At 46.8% G+C, this 12,218-nt stretch overlaps 1 long non-coding RNA gene across 1 annotated transcript in view; it reads left to right on the top strand.

Annotated features, from left to right (window-relative positions):
* The window catches only part of LOC143784544 (uncharacterized), a 124,953-nt gene extending 118,605 nt beyond the window's left edge, over positions 1 to 6,348 (top strand). Inside the window, exon 3 of the long non-coding RNA XR_013217811.1 lies at positions 5,456 to 6,348. This is a non-coding gene — a long non-coding RNA (uncharacterized LOC143784544). The remainder of the gene's footprint in view (positions 1 to 5,455) is intronic.
* Positions 6,349 to 12,218: the final 5,870 nt, after the last annotated feature.

The raw sequence follows: 12,218 nt of genomic DNA, 5'->3' as shown, positions 1-12,218 counted from the left end.
ATCGGCCGCTACGCGACCAATCACAAAGCCGTGATGTCACCTAAGGTCTTTCAAGCGCTTGAAATACCTTAGGTGACGTCACGGCTTTGTGATTGGTCGCGTAGCGGTCACGCGACCGCTACGCGACCAATCAGATGCTGCGGACGTCTTCTAAGGTATTTCAAGCGCTTGAAAGACCTTAGGTGACGTCACGGCTTTGTGATTGGTCGCGTAGCGGTCACGCGACCGCTTCGGACCAATCAGAGCGCAGTGACCTCATCTAAGGCCCTTCAAGCGCGCATTCTTCGGTACAACGGCTCCCGGTTACGGCGGTAAAGTCCAGGCTGCGTCGGAGAGGTGAGTATATCCCTATTTTTTATTTTAATTCTTTCTTTTACACTTTGATATTAATCCCGATACCGATTCCCGATATCACAAAAGTATCGGATCTCGGTATCGGAATTCCGATACCCGCAAGTATCGGCCGATACCCGATACTTGCGGTATTGGAATGCTCAACACTAGTGACGTGTTCAATACTTATTTCACCCGCTGTACATTCAACCCTCAAACAATACTTCTATATGGTGCACAGTTAATAGTGCCATACTATGTACACATACTATTTCCATGTGCTACAGAAAAAATTAATAGCACTATGCCAAAGGCATTGATGTTACAGCCCATGCAATAGGGACTGTGACTGTGTGGCTAATAGTCTGGGGTTATCGGCTCCTTTTCCTATTGCTATGTATATAATACCGCTCTGCGGACCTTATACGTGTTCTATTTCTTACATCTATTGCTTTTTGTAATATTGCACGATAACATCTGCGCTGACTCCAGGAGGTAACAGCAGCATAAAGGACAAGAATTACTCACCTAGAAAATTTTATGATCCCATCTGTCCATTGGGTTTTTTATCATGCACAAACACTCAGCGGCGGCGATATAATAGTGAAAAGTATATGGCGGAATATGATAATGCGATACTTTAAATGGCTAAATAGAAGTGTAAGTGCAGATTAGGAGCTGTGGCTGAGAAAGCTGGACTTTCCCGATGACACCGTGCCTCTTCACATACAGAAGGCTCTCACGGTTAGGCAGCATATCACAGTGACAACATTACAGGAACATACCGCCAGTGTCTGGTGCCTCCTCTAGTTTTGATCAAATTAAGGCACTGGCTATATCACAATAGTAGGGGGTCAGGCTGCTGGATCTCAAAAATATCAATTTAGGATCTCCCACTTACATGGAGGGATAATGCGCATGCAAGGTAGTGGTGATCACACATGCGCACTGCCGCAACATTCATGGGTGAGGCACTTGACCAGAGTTCTCAAGATCAGTGGGTGTCCCAACAATTGTACCCCTATTGATTATGACTGAGAACTACTGTAGTCTATGGGATCCGTAGTCATCAATACGCACTGCTGATCTCTAAGACCCATAGAAGTGAATGGAGTCATGATCACAATCATGGTCATGTTCGATTCGTACAGGGGGCACCAAACCCCACATTCTTAGGACCATTAGGGCTCCGAGTGATCGGACACCTTCCAATCCTAATAACAGTGATACAGTGTCCACTGTGTGCATGTGCTGGTATTGCACCCATTGCACTCACGGTTTATTGGTGTCTTCTGCGGCTCTATTGGACCCAGAGATGTGAAAGGAGTCATGGGCATGCTTGTGCACTAATGCTCCCTTCACACAGGGAGCACAGGACCCTTCAGGATCATCTTGGGTCCCAGCAATTTGATCTTCCCACCTATCCGGAGAATGGGCTTCCAATGTCCTCTGTATTAGGCTCACAAGGTGAGGTGGATCCTCAAAGCCCAAGTTCTCATGTGGGCACACGGGCCACAGGTGTTGGTACAAGGACCACAGGCATCGGTACAGCAGGCAGTTGAGGCACATGGAAATTAGATACATAAGACCACGGACTGGAGTCCGGGAAAAGGTAGGACAGAGCCTAGAGACCACAGACAGGTAGCAGAGGTAGGCAGGCAGGAGTACAAGACAGGAACCGTAGACAGACAAGAGTAGCGAAACAGGTAGCAGAGGTCCTGGAGACCGCAGACAGATAGCAGTGGTCCTGGAAGACCAGGAACAGGTAGCATAGGTCCTGGAAGACCGGGAACAGGTAGCAGAGGTCTTGGAAGACGCAGGCAGACAGGAGAGGTCCTGGAATCTGCAGGCGGAAAGGTAGAGGTCCTAGAAGACCAGGAACAGGTAGCAGAGATCTTGGAAGCTGCAGACAGAGAGGAAACATCCTGGAATCCACAGGCGGTCATGTAGCAGAGGTCCTAGAAGTTTGGGAACAGGTAGCAGAAGTACTGGAAGCTGCAGGCAGACACGAGACGTGGAAGCCAAAGGCGGACACATAGTGGAGAGCCCAATAGAGTTCAGCAGACCAGGGTGAGAGAAGCAAAGTCCGGATCCGAGACTTGTGTAAATAGAAGTAGTGCTCTCGTATGACCATGACTCCATTCAGTTCTATTTGTCCAAAGGAGCAGCAATGCGCCTGCATAACCAGTGCCACCACCCTATTCTGTATGCGATGGTTTTGTCATCTCTATGTTTATGTCTCTCCTGTCTATGTCAAACTAGGGTTATATTTGCATAATTTTGCTACCTCAGGTCTGGCATATCCACAGGCACCCCAAAATAGTGTATTTTTAATCTGATGGGCCAGTATCCCTTTTTCCTGTATGTAGGCATTCCACAAACAAATTCTATGGAAGGTCCTTAAAGTTTTCTTTTTAATTTAATATGGTCTTGTTACACACCTGCCCCAGATCCGTTCTCTGCTTCCCTCACCCCGGTCTGCTAAATTTCCTTGTGTCCCACCTTGGGCTGTGCAAGTAGCCCGGCAAGCTACCATGCATTGTATTTCCCAGGCCTATATAAGGCCCCCAAGACACACACCTGGGTCTTAGTATTAAGACTTCAGTGCACCTAAGACTCTGAGTTTGTAGGCACACATTGACCTGCTCTGCTGGCTGTCTGCTGTCTCCTAGACGTCTCCTGCCTGCCTGCGGTTTCCAGTAACCCCAGTAACAGTAATCTCCAGGACTTCACCTGTTTGTTTGCGGTTGCGGCTTCCAGTAACCCTGCTGCTACCTGTCAGCGTTCTTCAAGAATTCACCTGTTTCTCTTTGACTTCCAGTAACCCTGATTCATGTCCGCCTGCAGCTTCCAGGACGTCTCCTGTCCGCTTGCAGCTTCCAGGAGTTTAATAAGATTTTTATTTTGCCGTGTCTATGTGTCTGCCTGCGTCTTTCAGGACACAACTGCCTGCGGCATGTGTTCCCACCTGGACCTTGGACTTAGAGGATCCACCTGACCCAGTGAGCCTACAATTAGTGATGAGCAAGTATACTCGTTGCTCGGGTTTTCCCGAGCACGCTCGGGTGATCTCCGAGTATTTGTAAGTGCTCGGAGATTTCGTTTTTGTTGACGTAGCTGCATGATTTACAGCTTCTAGGCAGGCTGAATACATGTGAGGAATGCCTGGTTGCTAGGGAATTCCTACATGTATTCAAGCTGTGTAGCAGCTGTAAATCATTCAGCTGAGGTGACGAAAACGAAATCTCGGAGCACTTACAAATACTCGGAGATCACCCGAGCGTGCTCGGGAAAACCCGAGCAACGAGTATACTCGATCATCACTGCCTACAATATGAAACAAGGCTGGAGAATAGGTCGTCAATATAAGATTGGTGGCACAACCATGATCAACTAAGGCTACTTTCACATTAGCGTCGTGCACTGCACGTCGCAATGCGACGTTGCGGCGCACCGACGCATTCTGTGGAAGCGCCGCACAACGGGGGCAGCGGATGTTGTTTTTCCACACATCCGCTGACCCATTGTGATGTGCGGGGAGGCGGGGACGGGCACGAAGCACCAAAAAACGTTACAAGCAAAGTTTTTTGGTGGCCACGGTCCGACACAACACGACGCAACCGTCGCATGACGGTTGCGACGTGTGGCAATGCATCGCACTGCGTCGCTAATGCAAGTCAATGGAGAAAAAACGCATCCTGCAAGCACTTTTGCAGGATGCGTTTTTTCTACAAAACGACGCATAGCGACGTGCAGTGCACGACGCTAGTGTGAAAGTAGCCTAATTGAAGGATCTGTGGCTCACAAAAAATTGCACAGTGCCATTCATTGTGTAGTGGCCATGGATGGAACTGCAACTTTCTCTCCTCACTTTTGGCAGCTTCAATCAGATGATCGAGGGGGAACAGGGAGATGGACCCCCACTGATCCGACACCAAATAATTAGAAAAACCTTAAATGTTTTCTTGAGATGGATTAAATGTGGATTAAGATCAAAACTCCCATCCTCCCCCCGAAGCTTTTATCTCTTATCGATCAAATAGAAATGTCCCCGATCCCATTTGGGCTGCCCGGCCCGGCTCCTCCGCCCTTGCTTCACTTTCCATCAATGCAAGGTTCATGAATTTCAAATTGCTTTGCAATCTCAAAAATAAAATGATCTTCCTCTCTCTGGCTAACCTCAGCCGAGGAAAGGTCATAGGTTAAAAGGCGCATTAGTAAAATATGGAAGCCCGAATATTAGATTTATATTCATGGCCGTGATCGGGCTGGGACTTTCCTGCAAATGTAGTGATATTTAGTCATTTAGGATGTGAACGCAAATTGGTTGGCGGAGGTGCGAGGCGCAGGTACAACGGGTATTATAAATGGCGCATCTGTAATTTCTCCTGCCGAAGCCAAAATGTTTTTCGAGAGATTAGAATTATCACTAGTTAGGATCTATGACCCATAGTGAACAGTAGGGGGAGTAGTGAGCTACGTCCTTCCTCATTAAAATGCACTTTATAATATTTTACGTTTTATGGACTTGTTTTTATACTTTGTGACTACATAATATTTTTGGGATTTTTTTTTCACCATGCTATTCCGTAACTAATAATTTGATTATTTTTGCATCAAAGGCCCTTTACAAGATTGATTAAATCAATAAATGGAGATTCCCACTATTTAATACGAGAAGAGGCAGAGGCGATCAACAGATTGCTATGTCCCTAAACTATTCCTTGGAGAGCGAAGTGTGCATTGTACAGGTCAATAGAAAGTATGCGAGCCCATACACTGTACACTTGGCTTTCAGGGGATTAACCAATCAAAGCTGAAAGAGAAACAGCTCCTCGGGGGCGGAGCTTACTGATCGCTTGTGCTTCACCATTGTCGCCATTGATTGGGGTTGAAGCTCACAGATCCCTCTGGTTGCCACATGTCAAAAATTTAATAGAGACCCTTTAAAACTGGATGAAAGGGGCTGTGCAATGGAAGATACCTATTAGGGTATATGGATTACATAAGACCACACCCTTTAAATAGATTCTTTTATATTTAAAGGGTTTACCCCAGTGACAAGTTTCCCTCTGACCTTGCTTTAGGGGAAAGTAACTAACAATATAAAATAAACTTACAGATACAAAGAGAAGAAAGAAGAGCGTAGCTCCGGAGGTCTGTGAAATCAACTTCAAAAGCAAGAGAATGGCATGAAATATTCAGCAGCCGCCTCCACCAGGCTTCAGGATCTGAACCAGCGTTATATATTATGGTTTTATTACTATTGCTGAGGAAGGAGACTTTATAGTTCACCCCCCCAGAACTGTCACCTCTGTCCTGCATTCTGGCCATGAAACAGACATTGCACAGGGGACTGGAGGTGTCGCTGCTGTCACAATGGTTACTGGAAACAGTCAGCAAGTCTACAGCTAGGCTTCTACATGTACAGTGAAAAAAGTATAGATGAGGCTACCAAGCTCTCTGCAGATAAAAGTATGGAAGGATGTCGGATTCCAGCTCTGAAGCCTGCAGAAATGTAACCAGCCCCTCAGCTCTCCACAGGTGCAAACATACAGGAACATAGATCCTATAGTGCAGCTCTTCGAAGGTTCTAGGTTTGGCCAAACCAGACAAGGGGCTCCAAAGTCAAGACAAGCCAGGAGGAAAAATGGAGAAGTGTCATCTGAGATCTGAATTTATTTAATAGTCTGATCTGGATTTGAATTATATGAGGGTCAGGTCTGGGGTCTTCATTAAAGGAATTGTCCACTATTTAATGACCCCATCTTAATGGCCCTACTGTGGTATAAAAATGATATACTTTCCAGGCAAGTGCAGCTTCGGCATACTCAGCACTGAGTCCTCTGCTAGTTCCCTACATACTCAACACTTAGTCCTTGGCTAGTCCCCTACATACTCAGCACTTAGTCCTCCGCTAGTCCCCTACATACTCTGCACTGAGTCCTCCGCTAGTCCTCTACATACTCAGCACTTAGTCCTCCGCTAGTCCCCTACACACTCAGCACTTAGTCCTCCGTTAGTCCCCTACATACTCTCCACTGAGTCCTCTGCTAGTCTCTTACATACTCTGCACTGAGTCATCTGCTAGTCTCCTACATACTCTGCACTGAGTCCTCCGCTAGTCTCCTACATACTCTGCACTGAGTCCTCCGCTAGTCCCCTACATACTCTCCACTGAGTCCTCCGCTAGTCCCCTACATACTCAGCACTGAGTCCTCCGCTAGTCCCCTACATACACAGCACTGAGTCCTCCGCTAGTCCCCTACATACACAGCACTGAGTCCTCCGCTAGTCCCCTAGCATCAGCATCTGTTGGGGGTGTCAAGTGACCGCTGCAGCCAATCAGCAGTTGCAGCCATTACATTGGTCTAAACAGAAGAAACAGTGTCATGTGACATAGCTGCCTGATGTTGATGCTAGGTAAGTGCCGGAGGACACAGTACTGAGTATGGAGGGCCCTGAGCTCAATTTACTCATGGACAGCCCCTTTAATTTAGGATTCTGAATAAAGCTTGGGATTTGATCTGAGATGTGAATTAATTTAGTGCATGTGATGACTCAATCGCCGCCATCTATTATTTTGCACAAGTGTGCCCTCGCCCTTACTGTCATCATATATGGGGCCCATTCACAGGTTTGCCAATGGCGCAGCGCTTTCCAGCCCTGATGGTATATGGCAGAAGACTAAGGGGTTAATCAGTTTCCTTTTAACTAAAGCAGACAGGACAAATTGCCGGCGACGTGGCCGAGAATTCCCCCCGCGTCGCTCTCCTGTTTATTCCGCCTTGCTGCCTCTCACAATAAATGATCCTTTAAATTTTATGTATTTATGTAAAATTATTTTCGCGCGGCGGCCCCCTCACAGACGACGTCCTATCTGCACAGTTACACTGTAAATCCCACATTTGCATTTTGATCTTTCTATAAAGCAAAGCGGGGGGCCGCGCGGAGCGATGATTGGCACAGGCTTCCCCTTTACAGAATGGTTTACACGGCCCTCCCGAAGAGGCGAAATTCAGATTAACCCCCATGATCGGCAACAAAAAATATTCATTTGTGATGAGATACAGAGACTGTTGTGTCTTGCTTCCCTTAGTGACAGGTATAGGATTTAAAGGGGAACTCCTCCTCTGACTATCAATGATGATTTAAAGGGGAACTCCTCCTCTGACTATTGTTGGCTAAAATATGGAGTATATTTCTCCTATTTTCAGTTTCTCTCTGAAGGACCCAGCACATATATAAATTGTACGCACAGCCCAATGATCTGAAGAGGCATCATGTAATGCTGGGTGTCCCCTGTGGTGGCGCTATTTCACAGCCCTATGTATAAGTCATCAAGGTGAATTACACGGGGGTAAGTTTGGCTCCTTAAAAACAACATCCCCATTAGAACTCCACACAAGATCCTATCCTTTCATTGCTAAACGCACCTCATATCTCCAGGAGTCACTCAGTTCTGCCCAGCGCATTTCACTATGTGATATACTGCTCTTTATAGGTCTGTACCGCCATCAGGCTCCGCAGATTACTGGTGGGACATGGAAACTGAATGCCGGCCTGGTTCCTGAAATGCACTAATGTTCCTGTACAGACGTCCAGAGGCCGATCACAACTCGTAGACCATCTATAAAAAGCCTCCGGCTGGGACCATCCGCTTAGAAAGGCTTGTTACGGTTACTGTAAATATAGATGAAATCATGTCATCATTCTTTTATGTTTTCTATTGTGCACATTACTATATTTAGACTGCGATACGAACCGCAATATACTGCTCTTAAAAGGGCTGGCGCCAGGTTACATGGGCCTGTTAGTCCCCTTGCTGTGGTCCAGTGTACTCCTATTTGCTCCCCTATGGTATCTCTCTTATTTCGACCATTGTCTACATTTGGTTCTATTGTCAACAAGTGTTGCCCCATGACATCACCAGCGTGGCCCCACGACATCACCAGCTTGGCCCCGTGACATCACCAGCTTGGCCTGATGATATCACCAACTTGGCCCGATGACATTACCAGCTTGGCCTCTTGACAACACCAGCTTGGCCCGATGACATCACCAGCTTGGCCCCATGACATCACCAGTTTGGCCCGATGACATCACCAGCTTGGCCCCATGACATCACCAGTTTGGCCCGATTACATCACCAGCTTGGCCCCATGACATCACCAGCTTGACCCCATTACATCACCAACTTGGCCCGATGATATCACTGACTTTGCCTGATAACATCACCAACTTGGCCAGATGACAAAACCAGTTTGGCCCAATGATATCACCAATTTGGCCTCATGACATCACCAGCTAGGGCTGATGACATCACAAGCTTGACCCGATGACCTCACAAGCTTGGCCCGATGACATCACCAGCTTGGCCTGATCACATCACCAGCTTGGCTCCTGATGAACACCAGATGCTACTCCAGGACAGACCTCAAACATACGACAGCTGACCCCCAAGGAACTGGTAGCTGGAACAGCCCTGTAGGAAAGAACAGTAGATGCAGGCAGGATCACAGGTATCACAGATGCAGATGGGTACAGCTGATACACAGATAGTCACTAGCAGGTGCGTACTGATCCGGCTGATGTACAGATTGGCACAACCAAGAAGCTGTAGGAGAGATCAGCGCAAATAGGGTCTTATCTGAGATATACAATGAGCTTTTCGCTCAGATTAAACGTACCTGTTTAATCTGTAGAAACAGCATATAATGTAGAAAATCAGCTCCAGCGGATCCACAGGTCAGCAAGCGACCATCAGACATCAGAAGGTAAAAATTAGTTAGTGGACAATTTCCACGCTGCAAACAGGATTGAGACGTCCTGTATATCCCAGTATAGTAAAGTATGGTGGTAGCTTATTTCAACGCAATCGAAGTGCAGAGTTACTTCTTCAGGAAAGACCACATGTATAAAATGTGGTCTTTCCTGAAGAAGAAGTAACTCTGTACTTCAAAACATGCTGACAGTCCCAGCTTACTGATCCTAGATCACCATGGGCTCCAAAAGACCTTGCGTATAGAAAGTTAGGATTATGGAGACTTTTTTTTAACTAATTTATTTAATTTTTTTTCTTCTTGAGTTCAATTTCAACAGCTTTGGACCCTGTAAGAGTAATCCGTAGAATCGCCATGATCAACCATCGTTTACCAGTGGCTACTATTGGAGCTAGTCCAAGTCGCACCTACAGCAACCTGATATTGGGGTCCCACTGAGTATTAATGAACATAAGGGTACCGTTACACTAAAAGACTTACCATCGATCACGACCAGCGATACGACTTGGCCGTGATCGTTGGTAAGTCGTTGTGTGGTCTCTGCGGAGCTGTCACACAGACAGCTCTCTCCAGCGACCAACGATCAGGGGAACGACTTCGGCATCGTTGAAACTGTCTTCAATGATGCCAAAGTCCCCCTGCAGCACCCGGGTAACCAGGGTAAACATCGGGTTACTAAGTGCAGGGCCGTGCTTAGTAACCCGATATTTACCCTGGCTACCATTGTAAAAGTTAAAAAAAAAAACCACTACATACTCACCTTCTGACGTCACCGCTGTGCTCTGCTTTACGGCCGGTGCTGACACAGTCAGTGCAGGAAGTTCTCGGCAGCAGCGCGTAACCCTGTGGACGCCGGGGGACGTGACAGACATCAGAAGGTGAGTATGTAGTGGTTTTTTTTTTACTTTTACAATGGTAACCAGGGTAAATCTCGGGTTACTAAGCGCGGCCCTGCGCTTAGTAACCCGATATTTACCCTGGTTACAACTGAACACATCGCTGGATCGGCATCACACACGACGATCCAGTGATAACAGCGGGTGATCTGACGACGAAATAAAGTTTCAAACGATCTGCTACGATGTAGGATTCTCAGCGGGGTCCCTGATCGCAGTAGCGTGTCAGACACAGCGAGATCGTAAGTATATCGCTGGAACGTCACAGATCGTGCCGTCGTAGCGACCAAAGTGCCACTGTGAGACGGTACCCTTAGGTACCGTCACATTAAGCAACGCTACAGCGATATAGACAACGATGCCGATCACTGCAGCGTCGCTGTTTCATCGTTGTGTGGTCGCTGGAGAGCTGTCACATAGACAGCTCTCCAGCGACCAACGATGCCGAAGTCCCCGGGTAACCAGGGTAAACATCGGTTACTAAGCGCAGGGCCGCGCTTAGTAAACCGATGTTTACCCTGGTTACCAGTGTAAATGGAAAAAAAACAAACACTACATACTCACGTTCCGGTGTCTGTCGTGTTCCCCGGCGTCCGCTTCCCTGCACTGTGTAAGCGCCGGCCGTAAAGCAGAGCGGTGACGTCACCGCTGTGCTCTGCTTTACGGCCGGCCGGCGCTGACACAGTGCAGGGAAGCGGACGCCGGGGGACGCGACAGATACCGGAATGTGAGTTTGTAGTGTTTGTTTTTTTTTACATTTGCAATGGTAACCAGGGTAAATATCGGGTTACTAAGCGTCAGAATCAGCGTCACACACGCCGACTCAGCGATGTCAGCGGGTGATCCAGCGACGAAATAAGGTGCTGGCCTTCTAGCTCCGACCAACGATGTCACAGCAGGATCCTGATCGCTGCTGCGTGTCAAACACGATATCGCTATCCAGGACGCTGCAACGTCACGGATCACTATCGTTATCGTTGTTAAGTTGTTCAGTGTGAAGGTACCTTAAGAGTCACTTGGCACCAGATCAGAATTTTTGACCCCAGAAAATAGCCGCTGTAATACCAATCATTCGGTCTGTAGACATAAGCTCTGGCCAATTGGCTCTTAATGAGTAGGACTCTTTAGAGTCAGAACTGTAGTGAGACCATATGAGCCTTGGCCTATGCCTCACGTAGGGGTGTAGCATATAAGGCAAACTATTTCCAGTCCCCTAACTACCACTTCAGGACGCTGATAAGTAGGTATCAATACTGCCATGTCTCCCATATATCGCTCCTCATCTTTTGAAATGGGAAAGTTGTTGACCAATTAGTCAAGGAGCATAGAGATGATCCAGGCCAATAATCCAGATCCAGACTAAACATATTTTTCCAATGAGCTTTACCCTTATTAAATAATTTGCTGGATCTCCTATAATTCTTAGCAGGCATGGTCATCAGAAGAACATCAGTTTTGAGTGGGACGAATTCTCAAGTCTTGGCCACCAACTTCCAGATTATGGCCATATCGAAATGGTTGAGCACTAGCACTTTGGAACAGATCCATGTGTGGTGAGATCCCGATCTCCTCCTTCTAGTTCAGGAGAACCTTTTCCTTTACTCTTATTGATGCTGATGGTGGACATTTTTGGAGGATTCCTTGAGAACAAAAGATATCAATTTTGAGGGGGAAAAATTCTCAACTCTCGGCCACAAACTACCAATCAGATTATGATCATGTTTGAAAGCTTGAAGACTTTAACTTTACAACGTGGCCCTGGTATCTTGACATTCAGATCTTCTCCATCCAGTTCAGGAGGACCTTCTCCTTAGTTTTTGTTGAAGCTGATGGTGGCCATTTTTTGGAGGATTGTTTGAGGGCGATCAAGATCTGACCTCTCAGGTCATTTGCAGGACACATTAGCTTATGAAATTCCTCCCCGGGTCTGCAGACAACACAATGCTAGGACTGTTTTGAAGAGATTTTATTGTGTTATATTCATCCGTCGTCTGTTCCCATCATTGTAATGTATGTTTTAGTCATTCACATCTGCAACACAATGAAATCTATACAACAAACAAGCTGAAACTCTACAATCGCACAGAAAGGAATTCCTGCCATATAATGGGATCCGCGCCTGTCGAAAACTGAATTACACTCAAAGCATAATCAGTAAATGTAATGGATGTAACCTTTAGATTCGGATTCTCCCTATCTCCAAGGT

This window comes from Ranitomeya variabilis, chromosome 7 (genome assembly GCF_051348905.1).
Source record: "Ranitomeya variabilis isolate aRanVar5 chromosome 7, aRanVar5.hap1, whole genome shotgun sequence".
In the NCBI taxonomy this organism is placed as follows: domain Eukaryota; kingdom Metazoa; phylum Chordata; class Amphibia; order Anura; family Dendrobatidae; genus Ranitomeya; species Ranitomeya variabilis.
The sequence above is the reverse complement of the archived record's forward strand: the minus strand, read 5'-3'. Positions and strand labels throughout refer to the sequence as shown.